Raw genomic sequence first — 12,510 nt, forward strand, 5'->3', positions numbered from 1 at the left:
GAAAATATAAGAATTTCAGCGAATACCAAGTGGAGGCAAAGGAAAAACATACTATTTGTTCAAATAAACTGTGGTATAATCAACAAAATGAAGTTGATCGAGTGACATAGCGTGTTGGAGAAACTTGAAAGCTCACATTCACAAAATCGCACAGTGCCGGAAATAAAAAAGAAGTCACATATCAAAGTTGCCGTGAAAAGAAGAGTTGTAAGCCCACTGTCTGAGTGTCATATGAAAGCTTATTAGGGTACAGAGAAAAAGGCACACGGTGGGGAAAAAGCACGAAATGTCAACTTTAATCTCGAATTTTCCACTTTAATCACGTAGTTTATTTTGTCATTTAGTAGAACATTATAAACTTCATCTTAAAATCGTTTAATTAACCAGTTTCTCAAAATTACATCGTAATTAAAGTAGCACGTTAAATGCTTTGTTTTGTATTTGATCTTCTACTCGTATGTGATCTATGTGTGTGAATCACTACTTGCTTCTTAAACTGGCTCTCTTCCTCCAACTGGACACAGAGTCCATTACATTTGTGATATTACAGCTCTCTGAATAACTAAAATACTGAGATGTATACGTGATGTCATTTTCATGATGATAGGAGCTAAAGCACATTATTAAACAAGTGTTTCATGAGCCTCGTGCTCATGACAAGCATTTATCTTTTGTCGAAATTTGTCTGCGTTTTTAGCTGTGTTGTTATTTTATCTTTCTGTTTTATATTCAATATATATTGGCGTGGCCCCCCAAGAGTCCTTGCTTTTCTTTCCCCAAGTAACCGATCGCCATACAATCAGCTCTGTAATAGACGTTAAGCCATCTGTAAGCTTAGCGCCGATTCTTCAAAACGTTTAAAGAACATTGAAATATCTTCGTAGTACATGTTTAATTATTCTATCCTTCACGACACTCCCAGTGAAGAATATAGATTATTTAAATGAAGTTAAAGTTTTATCTGTATAATTTAACAAACATATTTTGCTGCATTTCACCTTAAAAATGATATCGTCATCATATGTAAATACGCTTTATAAAGTGGCCCAGGTTGTGAGATATTATAACTGTAGTGCAAGTTTACAGTGGGGTGATTGTACTTATAAGTACAAACCGTTCTACAAGGAGCAATTGATTGAGTGCATTTAAAGTTCTTGGGATTAAACTGTTTTGAACCGCGAGGTCCGTACAGGAAAGGCTTTAAAACATTTTGCAGTGGCTGAGACAGCGTGTCCTTAAAGCTGTATACCGATAATTCTCTTTCCGATCAGCTGCTGCTGTGATTCACACTCAGATACAGTGATATAAAAACTCAGAGTGCAGTAAGAGTAATATGGAAAAAGATGATCCGCTGTGGCAACTCCTAACGGGAGGAGCTGAAAGAAGAAGAAGAAGAAGAAGAAGAAGTGAGAGTAACAACGCTAAAGCAGTTATGGTATTTGGAATACTATGGCTGTTCCCTAGACCATTATATTGTTACGAGTTAATTACAATCAGATGCATTACACTAATAAACAATATGCGGTTAGTTTCTGTGTATTTATAAAGCCGCGTCATGAAAATAATGAGTAATAACACAAGAACAGTACCATTGCTTTGACGCTGGGTGCCGCCAGTTTGCAAAACCGAGCGGAGAACTTGCGTACGACAAGACATGAGGTACCGTGGAAAAGTGTGTGGCTTTACGCCAAGTGTAGGTTTTATACATCGCGATTTGAACGTGGAAAAGTTCTTACGCAACATTTCTTTGCGTACGCACCGTTTATACATGAGGCCCTTGGTAGGAAAACGTACGTATATTTATGGCAACTGTGATCCATCTGTACACAACATTTTGGAGACACTGGGAAATGGTGACATCCTCAATAAAATAGGGAAATGCAGCCAAACCAACTACATGAAGATGCCGGTGTATAATAATTCACATCACTGAACCGTTATTATATTGTGCTTTGACGTGACAAAAACATTACACCTCAAAAGTGATGATTATGACTATATTTTAGTTCCCATTCAGGTGGCCCAAATGGTTTGGGGTTTTTATCAGTTTATATCGGCTACCTGGCGTCACTTCTCAGGGAACTTGGCAGCAGGTCAGGAGTATCTCAGCCAAAGTTAACTCCATCATAGCCACTGTGCTAGAAGCAATTAACTGACTGGCGAGGCATTACATCCAGTTTTGTTTGGTGTGTATGTACATTCGGAAAATGTACAGGTTTTTGCTGACATAAAAAGGCAATTTGCAGCAGTATCTGATATTCTTCATGTAATCTGAGCAATTTCTTGCAATCATATTGTGATAATTTTGTTAACTGAAAGCAGTAACATTCCATTAACAGACAGTCATCTGAGATGTCAAGACGAGACTGACAAACAATGTGGCTCAGTGGCCTGGGTCAACCCGTGATTCATTTATTTTGAGGCAAAGTGGTTTTGACAGATGACTTGCTGATGGTGCTGTATGTGGAGAATGGTGTGTTGGATAGGTAAGTGGCTGAACTCTCACTTTTTTAATTTAGCTGTGTACTAATCACTGTAACAGGAATCATGTCATTAAATATGCTAGGTAATAGCAGTTACCCACTCAAACACTGGCTCCTTATGCATTTCCGGCCCCATGGCACAGAGGAGAGGCACCACAATACAGTGCCATGCTCTTGGCGAGATGAGTTGCTGGGTGCAACATGATGCATTAGGAGGGAGGCTGCTCTATCAGCAAATGAAGAGCTGCAGAAATGGAATTGCATTTGTATGAGGTTCATTAATATAGTCCATGTATGACTGTTTCAGGGTGACAACTGGGTGGAGTTAGAGGCACTTTCATGTAGGCACATTTACGTGATGGTTGTGATTTATAAAGGTAAATTGAGCAGAAATATGCCTACACCAGGTCTTATAAATCTGATTTTTCTTTTGTTGGTGTACACGTTTTTCTGTTTCTCAGCATAACCATATTTTCATGCTTGAATCCATGCAATTTTAGAAATGAGACCCCAGCACGCTACAGAGTAACTACAAAAGACACTGTTCATAGCAAATAATATAATGCTGAAACATAAGAAGAGAAACAACAAGAACTATATGCTAAAAAAAAAAAGCAAACATATAATCATAGTTCAGATTCCAACTGTTCCATATTAGCAACATGATGAGTGAAATTACTCCACAGGAAAACAACCACAAGTAAAGTAAAGATATCTAAAAATAAGTCCATCACTTGTGGTGATACATCCACTCTAAAGCACACCAAGTGCCAACATAGCCATTGTAAGTAAATGTGAAAAAATACAGTAATGGCCAAACAAAATTATTTAAAAAGCATCATAAGAAACCTGAACAGCCCTCGGTGTATACATTAATTGGGCTACTCTGATATTGTTAGGTAGGCAATTCCAAAGTCTGAGTGCACTTCAGCCACAGGCTGTACCACTTACACTAGTTTATCTCCAGAATTCAGGCAGCCTTGATCTTGGCATTGCAGTGAATGTCCTGGATTAATCTGTAAGGTAATTCATTCAATCAAATAAGGCACTTCTCAGGGTAATCCTTATTTAGCAATATCTGAAAATAAATTTTGGGTAGTGAGGTTGAGGGTATCAGGTCCAGGGGCTCTTAAACTATGTCTTCATACTGTTTGTCTTTTTTCTTTCTCACTCGCTCTCACTCTTTCTCTTTCCTCCATTTCCCCACCATCAAAGTTCTGCCAGTGTTTCTGGCCTTCTGTAGATTCTGTCAGTTTTCCAGTTTGCATCAGGTACCATCACATGTCAGTGATTTGTAGTAATATTACTGAGGCTGCAAAAACGCTGCTATGATGCTGCAGGGTTTGCCATACACTCTGCAGGTGACTTCATGGGTACCTCTTTTTCTACACAAGCCTACTATACTGAGACTGTTGTGAATGAAGCATTATAACAGCTAAATCTTTCAGGTTCATTCCATGGGGACACCCCCACATATTATGATTAGCTTCCTCTCTTTAATTTTTCTATGAGTTTTCTATATTTTTTAATGCAACGTATATATTTTTCTAGTTTTTAAATTTACCATTTGAAATTTTCGAGTTATTGTTTGAAAGTTTTTGTTTTGGTACTATTGCTGCCATCTTGAAGGAATAATGTTCCCATTACTATAAGGACACTCCCATCATCCACTTGTTGCTGATGTCAACAGTGTGACAGCATTTAGGCCGTCATTCAAGATTTCATCTTATCTAAGATCTGAGTTCAAAAAGTGTTTGGTGTGGATATTTTTGTTAGGTGCTTCCTGGTTACTGAATCTTGATTTTTTTAAAAGGGACTTCTAACTCTACCAGTCCTTCTCATAAATTTGTTCTGCATTTTGTTCTGCTCCTTACATGGCTTTTTGAGGTGACTCGCTATCTTTAAAAGGACTTCTTGCCTTTTGCCAAACTAGTTGGAAAAAAGGCACATGCAATACTATAGTGTGGAGTTGCTGTTTTTATAGTGTCACACACGTGCGCATGGGAGGCAGCTAAAGGGCCTGAGTAAGGGCGGTACCGAAGCATGCCAGGATGTGGCAGAGTGCACTGACTCTTTTTCTCCCTTTCCTGTAGACCATTCACGGGAAATCCCACCTGGCTCTCTTGACGTCACTTCAGGGACTAAACCAATGGAAGAAGACCCTGCCGGCCCCAGCCCCTGTGATGCCACTTCCGGACTCGAACCAATGGCTGAAGACTATGAGCCCAATCGCTATGATCTCACTTCCTGTCTTCCCCTTTAAAACCCCACACCTTTTCCCTAGTCCCTCAGTTCTGTCTTGGACCCGGTTGTGTGCACATCAGTGCAGTATTCATTTAAACGACTTTTGCAGCCAGGAAACCAAGTTATACGGGTGGCTGCCCCAAACCTTTCTATGACTCTGTGTGAGTTTTGTGACAATAGGCTGTCCTGCTGTAGATGATGTAATGCCAGCTCATCGTTTTTGTGATTCATCCCTGGCTGATGCAACTTGTCGTGCCGATGCAATAGCAACGTGTGTGAAGTTGACTGCTCTGAATATATTTGGAAAACTGGGCATTGCTGTGAATTGCACTTTGGTGTTTTTCTGTTCAACCGCAGTGTAAGGAAATCTTACATATCTGGAAGACAAACAGATAATGCCATCCTAATACAAGTGGCATAGCATGACTCAGTGATGTTTGTGAAATACCCGATCATCAGCAAGCGCAATTCCTTAAAGTCTGCCTTTGTAAAGCCTGATGCCAGTTCAGCACACAGCTCCAAGAGGATAGCTCTTTGAAACTGAAATCAGCTTACAAGCCATTCGTCATTATTTATAAATACGCACTCTCTTCTAATTCTTCCATTGGTGATGTCTTCTAGCAACGCTAAAGCATCTACGGTAATTGGAATAGTTTGGCCATTCTGTGCACCATTATATTGTTACAGAATGAGTGAATTAAATTTGTAAACGATATGTAATTAATTTCAGTGTACTTGACAAATCTTGTGTCATGGATGCAAATATGAAAAAGAAGGGAGATGACACAGAAACAGTGGCATTACCTTGATGCTGGGTGCCACCAGTTTGCAAAACTGAGCAGAAACATGAGTACATAAGGTGTGAGGCTGCCATGAAAATGTGTGTAACTTTACTCCAAATTTTATTTTAATACCTCTTGAAGTGTGCGTGGAAATGGGCACACATCATTTTTATGTGTATGCACTGTTTATACATGAGACCTCTAGTCTTAAGCACAGAAGGAGAGAGAAAGAGAGAGAGAGAAAGGGATGTTAGAGGCATCTGTAGAGGGAAAAGAGGTCAACTACCCCATCTTATAGACACGGTAAAATCTGTGTTAAGGTAGGGGCAGTGGCAAAGTGTTAATTGCTTTTTCTGATCTCTTTGTTTCAGTATAGTTCTCCCTTTAGTCAGACTAATGTACTTCTATTGGAATCTTAAGAAAATAAGTAATTAAATAGTAAATAAAAAAATTACAAAAATACAAAAAGATAATGCCCAGGCTGGAGTGGCAGCTTGAACCACTCCTCGGACTCTCTGCACTCACAGATGAATTTTCATGATTGCAGTGAAATGTTAATGCTGTAATCAATAATCAGGGCATCACAACTTAGAGGTGACCATCATTTAAATGCTCTTATGGTCTCCCAAGGACCTTATGACAGCCCAACAAATTTTCAGACATAAGAGATATATTTCATTGAGACTTATACACTGTGAGGAGTTCTGAGTGAAATTGATCAAATAGTACTGAAAATAGGCAATAGGCACTCAGACTGGTGCAAAGATTTCAAGGAGGAAAATTAAACACAAGCCTACTGCAGCAATCTGATCGTGACATTGTTTTGACCTTGCAATCCTGTTGTGCAACATGTAAATGAATCAATCTCATTGTAATGTCTAGTAAGTAAGGACTCAAATTTTATTTAGAAATATGAGAGCTTCTCTGACGTTAAGATTTTATAGATTGCATGGTGTGCGCCTGGTTTAATGGACATCAGATTAAATCTGGTAATGTCTGCAGCTATGTGTTAAAAAACGATGTTTGTCATTTATGCAGTTTCACTATAAGCAATCTTCAAACACATTTTTGTATATGGAGTTTCTGAATGATCTCTCCATGAATCAGCAATAACATGGCCGTGACTGCAGGCATCGCTCATGTCATATGTTGACAGACACTAAAATGCCAACAGATGATATAAAACGTAGGAAGTTTTCTAACAGTAATTTTCTTTTGATTAAATTATTTAAAACTGATGAACCTCTCATTCAAATAAAATCATGCAAGCTGTGATTCCAATAATCTCTTTATAGAAATGATGACACACAGTGAGGTTCAGTGATTAAAGCATGAAACTTGAAGTCCCAAGATTATAATTTTAAATTGGACCCCTGTCTGAGCATGTGACAGTTGGTACATCAATTAACCAGCTTTTGCTCTGGTGACAAGTATTGTAACAAGTGATCTGCTTAATACAAGACACATTAAATCACCTCCCAAGTAAACAAAAAAAGTGGAGTAATGAGTTATTTGGCGGTGTAGAGAAATGTCAGTCACAGTGCCCCCTGTGTAGAATCAGTGATGGCTGCCCATTTAACTTTTGAACCATATATTGCAATTCAGTGCTATGGGGACGCTTTCTCACCACCATCAGTGATTACCATACTAAGCAGGAACATACCTTGGATAGAGTGCCAATCCAAGGCCATGTCTTTCAACCAAAGAGAAATCTACCAGGAACAGACTAGATTACAATTTGCCAAAGAGAAAGAACAGAAAAACAGAATATATATATTTATGAAACTTAACGTGCATCACAAACCAAAAAAAAAAAAAATCAATCCACACGACATTGTGCTACTTCTTGTATTAATGATTGTAATGGACAGACCAGCATCCCAGCTGGTATGAACTCTCCTCTCTTATCTGGCCTGGAGGCCAACATTATGAAGGATGCAGAATAAAGGTGCAGCAGTTTAAGTATCCCAGCAACATTTGATGGGAATCTCATCCACAGCTGAGATGCCTACATGCAGGACGGACAAAATGGATGAAATATCCCAACTGGGATAAGAAATAGTCCCTTTCCTGGTCTGGAGACCAGACATATGGAGCAATGAGAAACTGCTCTCCCAAGTGCAAGTTGTATGCTGGTGGGCAGCATCTCTTATGGCAAGCCCCAGCATGGTCACGGGCAAAGCAGCTTGAGAGTTGTGATCCCATAGAACTGCCCTGTTGGTTTCCACAGTGAAAGCTATTGGGAGGTGAAAATTCGAGTTTCTGCCCAACCCAGAAGTGCTTCTCGGAGACAAATTTGACACCAGAGCTGCTTCTGGATTGAGCTGAAAAAGGAGGCCAGCGAGTTCACAAAGTGAGCTGAAGTTGGGGATGGAACTGGACAACACTCCTCTGGGAGGAAAGTAGAGGAGAGAGAGTACTGCTGTATATGTTTGCCTTTGCTAGGGAGAAGCCTGTAAAAAGGTAGTTTTGAATAAACGAAATGCATGTTTATAACCAGGGACAGTGTCTGTGCAATTGTATCTGGGTTTAGGGATATGTTTACACCCCCTACAGGTGATGATATTGCTTTGTTTTTAATGAAATACTCACATACAGTACCCCATCCTGCCCCCAACCCCAAACATAGCAGGCAATTCACTGGCACAGTGGATAGTACCACTACAACAGCCCATCATTCTGGGTTGGAATCCCATATCAGTCACGGACATTCCTGCATTAAGGTCCAATGGGGCCCAGTCCAACCAGATGTTATGCAAAATAATACGCTTCCCACACTAATTTTACTAAAATGTTTATAACAATCCTCAATTTTACCTTTTTTAAGCAACTGTTTTCCAAATTTTATAATTTCATATCATGAAAAATATTTTGTAGTATGTGACATAGTTGTGTGTCTGGTGCTGCATGCCTCATTTTGGCTCACAGCGCTAGCTCAATTGGCCCTGCAGCCCCCGCCACACACACACACACACACACACACACACACACACACACACACACACACAACCTGAACTTTCCAGTTTAGAGAAGGCACATTAAGGCTACAACCCTTACTCCCTGCATGAATGGGAGGACAGACTTTTTTTTTTTGTAATTACACTTTTGACATTCTAGTTTGAGTTTTTCCCAATCAATGACATGCAATGCAAGCCAGAGAAAATGGATTAAAAGTGGAATAACTTTTGCTGCCTGAAAAGGTAACCACAGTAACTTGCAAAATAGGAAAAAAACAGCACTTCAATATGAGGAATACAGAGTGGTACCTTGATCATCACCCACCACTGAGAAGGGGCACCAGCCAGCATTCAATAAGACAATTTGACACACCCAACAAGGAAGTATCTTAAACTCCTTTCTCATTGTGAAATACAAGCCAGCATTATGATACATTATGTCCAAAAGTTTGTGGACACCTTACTGTTACAACTATATAAGCTTGCTGGACATCCTATTCCAAAACCATGTGCAATAATATGAAGATGGCCCTGGTGGCTACAGTAACCTCCAATCTTCTAGAATAGCTTTCCACCAGATTTTGGAGTGAGTCTGTAGGAATTTGTGCCCATTCAACCAAAAGACTATTTGCGAATCCAGGTACTGATGTTGGACAAGAAGAAGATCTGGCTCATAATAAGTGTTGCAATTCATTCCAAAGGTGTTTAAAAACATTTAGAGCAGGGCTCTATACAGATCACTCAACTGAATTTCTCCACAGCAAACTCATCAAACCATGCCTTTATGGAACTGACTTTGTACAAAAGGGGCACGTCTTGCGGGAACAGAAATGGCCCTTCCCAATACTGCAGCTACCAGGCTGGAAGTTCACAGCAGTCTAAAATGTCTTTGTATGCTGTTACATGAAGAGAACCCTTCAGAGAAACTATAAGGGACCTAGCCCAAACCATACAAAATGTATAGTAGGTACTATGCAGTCTGGAAAGTTGTGTTTTCATTACATCTGTCTAACCCCAACTCACTTATCAGGGTGCTGGATGGCGATGTTCATCACTCCAGAGTCCAATGGTGGTGTGTTTTGCACCATTCCAGCTGATGCATTACATTGTGCATAGTGACCTTAGACTCGCATGCAGCTGCTCAGTCATAGAAATCCATTTCACGAAGCTCTCGACAAAGTTTTTCTGCTGATGTTGCTTCCACAGACAATTTGGAACGCTGTTGTGAATGATGCAGCATAGGATAGGCACTTTTTATGCGCCATGCACTTTAACATTGGCAAGCCCCCCTTGCAGTTTACTTTGTAACTGAGCTGTCTTTACTCCTAGATGCTTCCACTTCTCAAGAATAACACTTACAGATGACCAGAGCATATCCAGCAGAGCAGAAATTTCATTACTGACTTGTGGCAAGGTTGACATCCTAGGACTTGTGCCACGTTTAAATTCACTGACCTCTTCAGTACAACCCAGTGTAGTGCTAATGCTTGTCAATCGAGATTGAATAGCCATGTGATTGAGTTTATGCAAAAATCAATAATTTGGAGGGGTATCCATATGTTTGCACATATAGTATACCTCTCTTTTGAAGTGCACTAAGCAAAGTATATTGAAAATCATTTTTTCAACTTTCAGACAGTCTTACACTGTCCAGGAACATCTAACTGCACAGTGCTCAGCACTGCTACTAAATAGCCCAGGATGTTATGTTTGAGTCATGCAGTGTGGGTGTAGTCTGCATATTTTTTTCCCCATATGATAGTGGAATGTCCTTTTTCATCTCAAAAAAATCAGTTGATTTTAAACTTGTGGTATCGCTGCCTCAACCAAGGTAGTTCATGGCAATTTTCCTGGGCCACAGGTGGTTACAAGGCTCATTTTATTTAAATGTTTAACACAATATCGCTGTATTTCCTCAGAGACTGTCAGAGGGTATTAAAATGACTGGGCACCAGCATCCCATTGCTTAATTTTATTCATTTATTTATTTTTTGGTGGTGGCAACATGAATTCTCCATGAATTTCTCCATCTAGCGGTGGGACAGACACTGGATGAGCTAATTAAGTTAATGTGAACATTAAAAGAAGTCTTTCCACAAAGGAAAATTCTGGCATGCCAATACAGTTCCTCTGGGAAAGAGTACTTATTATCCCCAGGATGTTGAGAGTCCAGTTTTGCTCTTACCTCCTAATAAGATTCTACCAATTTTAAAATTGGCTGCATGCAAATGAAAATGGATTCATGAGTAGACCTACCATGGAATGACACCCTGTCTAGATCCGATTCCCATCTTATGGTCAGCATTGCTGGGATTGGCTTTGACACCTCATAGGAAAAGGATAAATAAGTTAGATTTTAGGTATGAATTAAGGGAAAAAAGCACGCACACAAATAGGTAAAACAGTAATCTTGAACAATAAAACTAGTGTTTTGTATATTAAACATCATGATATATAAAAAATATCAGAACACAATAAAACCATCTTAAGCTACTAGGAACGGATGTGATGCTTCCTAGTGAGAACGAACTAGGCGTTTAGCTCGCACAGCGGTACATACAGTACTTTTACATTTTTCTTATCTACGATTCAGTACACACGTTCATCCAAGTCAGAGTCTAGATCTGTACCGGAGGCTTTGAACGCAAGGTGGGAAGGGTAGGACCTCCCTGAAATTTAAACGGGCATCTTTGTGGACGTATGATCCCATGAGAAAGGGGCGGTCCTGAACGTTAAATATAAATGCCTTTAACTATATGTGGACTCCTGCCCAAGACAAGAACCAACACTCGCAGAAATTTGTCAACGTCATCCCTAATTTAGTGTCACAAATTAACCACAGGGCTGTTAAAAGAAAATCCCGAGTACCCGAAAACAAACCCATAGAGCCATGTTGCGATCACGCATATCCACAAGAAACAGTGAACGGACTGGGAGTTGAACTCTGAAGCAGCGGCGTTTAGTTTTGCAAATGTTAACTTCAATGAGTTAATCATCCCAGTAGGACTCGTGTCAAGTCTCTGCTGCACTTTTAAACACTTTAAGCAACACTTGGAACTGTTCAGTACTTGCAGAAAAGTTCGCAGCCTGTCCCTTGATGCCGCCTGCACGGCGGCGCGTCTCCCCGTAACTCATTTATTAGGAGGATGATGGGTTAATAGACACCAGTTAAATAACAGGTGTCCTTTAATTTAAAACCGGGGAAGCAGCTAATCGGCAATTAGGGTCGCTGATTACAATGCGCTGGGTGCTGTTCTCATTTTTTAGCTCTTCATTCATTTCCTTCTTGATGCTGATTGCACTCCTGAATACGAGCCTGCTGTTCGGATCATCTAGTGTTTATTTTTTGTCTCTTCTCGTTTTCGCTCACCTTACTGTATGATAATTGCATTTCTGTGTCTAGTGTAAAGTGCAAATTTCCATAAAGACTTGTACGTGCGAGATGTAGTGAAATGATTCTGGTTAATTGACTCATCTAGATGATGTTTTTGCTTATCTGGACAAGGTGCGAAGGAAAACGAATGTATTGAGGTATTAAAATAAAAACAGACAGATAATTTTTTTTTGGTTTTCTATTCATCAAGTTGCAGTTATGTCGCAGAACTTTAAGGCAGGGCATCTTTTCCCTGATAATAATGGATCCTTGGGGAATCGTAGCTCTACAGGGACAAAAGTGGATTTGGAAAAGGAAAGCCTCGATAGCCCAGGGAGGTAATAGGGCACATATTAAACCTTCTCTCCACCGTCACTGTACAAGGTTATTGCTGCCTTAGGGGCCGTGTCATAGCAACCAAAGAGTTCTCACACATCTGAAAGAAGAGGACCCAGGGGCAATCAGACACTGGCCCAGCCTCCATCGATGAGCCAAGAGAAAAGAAAGAGAGAAAGAAAGAAAGAAAGAAAAAAGGAAAAAGATTATCATCTCGCTGCGGGTCAGGATCGATCACTGCCATGTCCACCTGATGAACACTTCGACCTGACAGAATAAACACAGGGGAAAAGATGAAGGCTTCAACATCTAAGTAGTAATATAATTCATTGCCG

Source organism: Polypterus senegalus, chromosome 3 (genome assembly GCF_016835505.1).
Source record: "Polypterus senegalus isolate Bchr_013 chromosome 3, ASM1683550v1, whole genome shotgun sequence".
NCBI lineage: Eukaryota > Metazoa > Chordata > Cladistia > Polypteriformes > Polypteridae > Polypterus > Polypterus senegalus.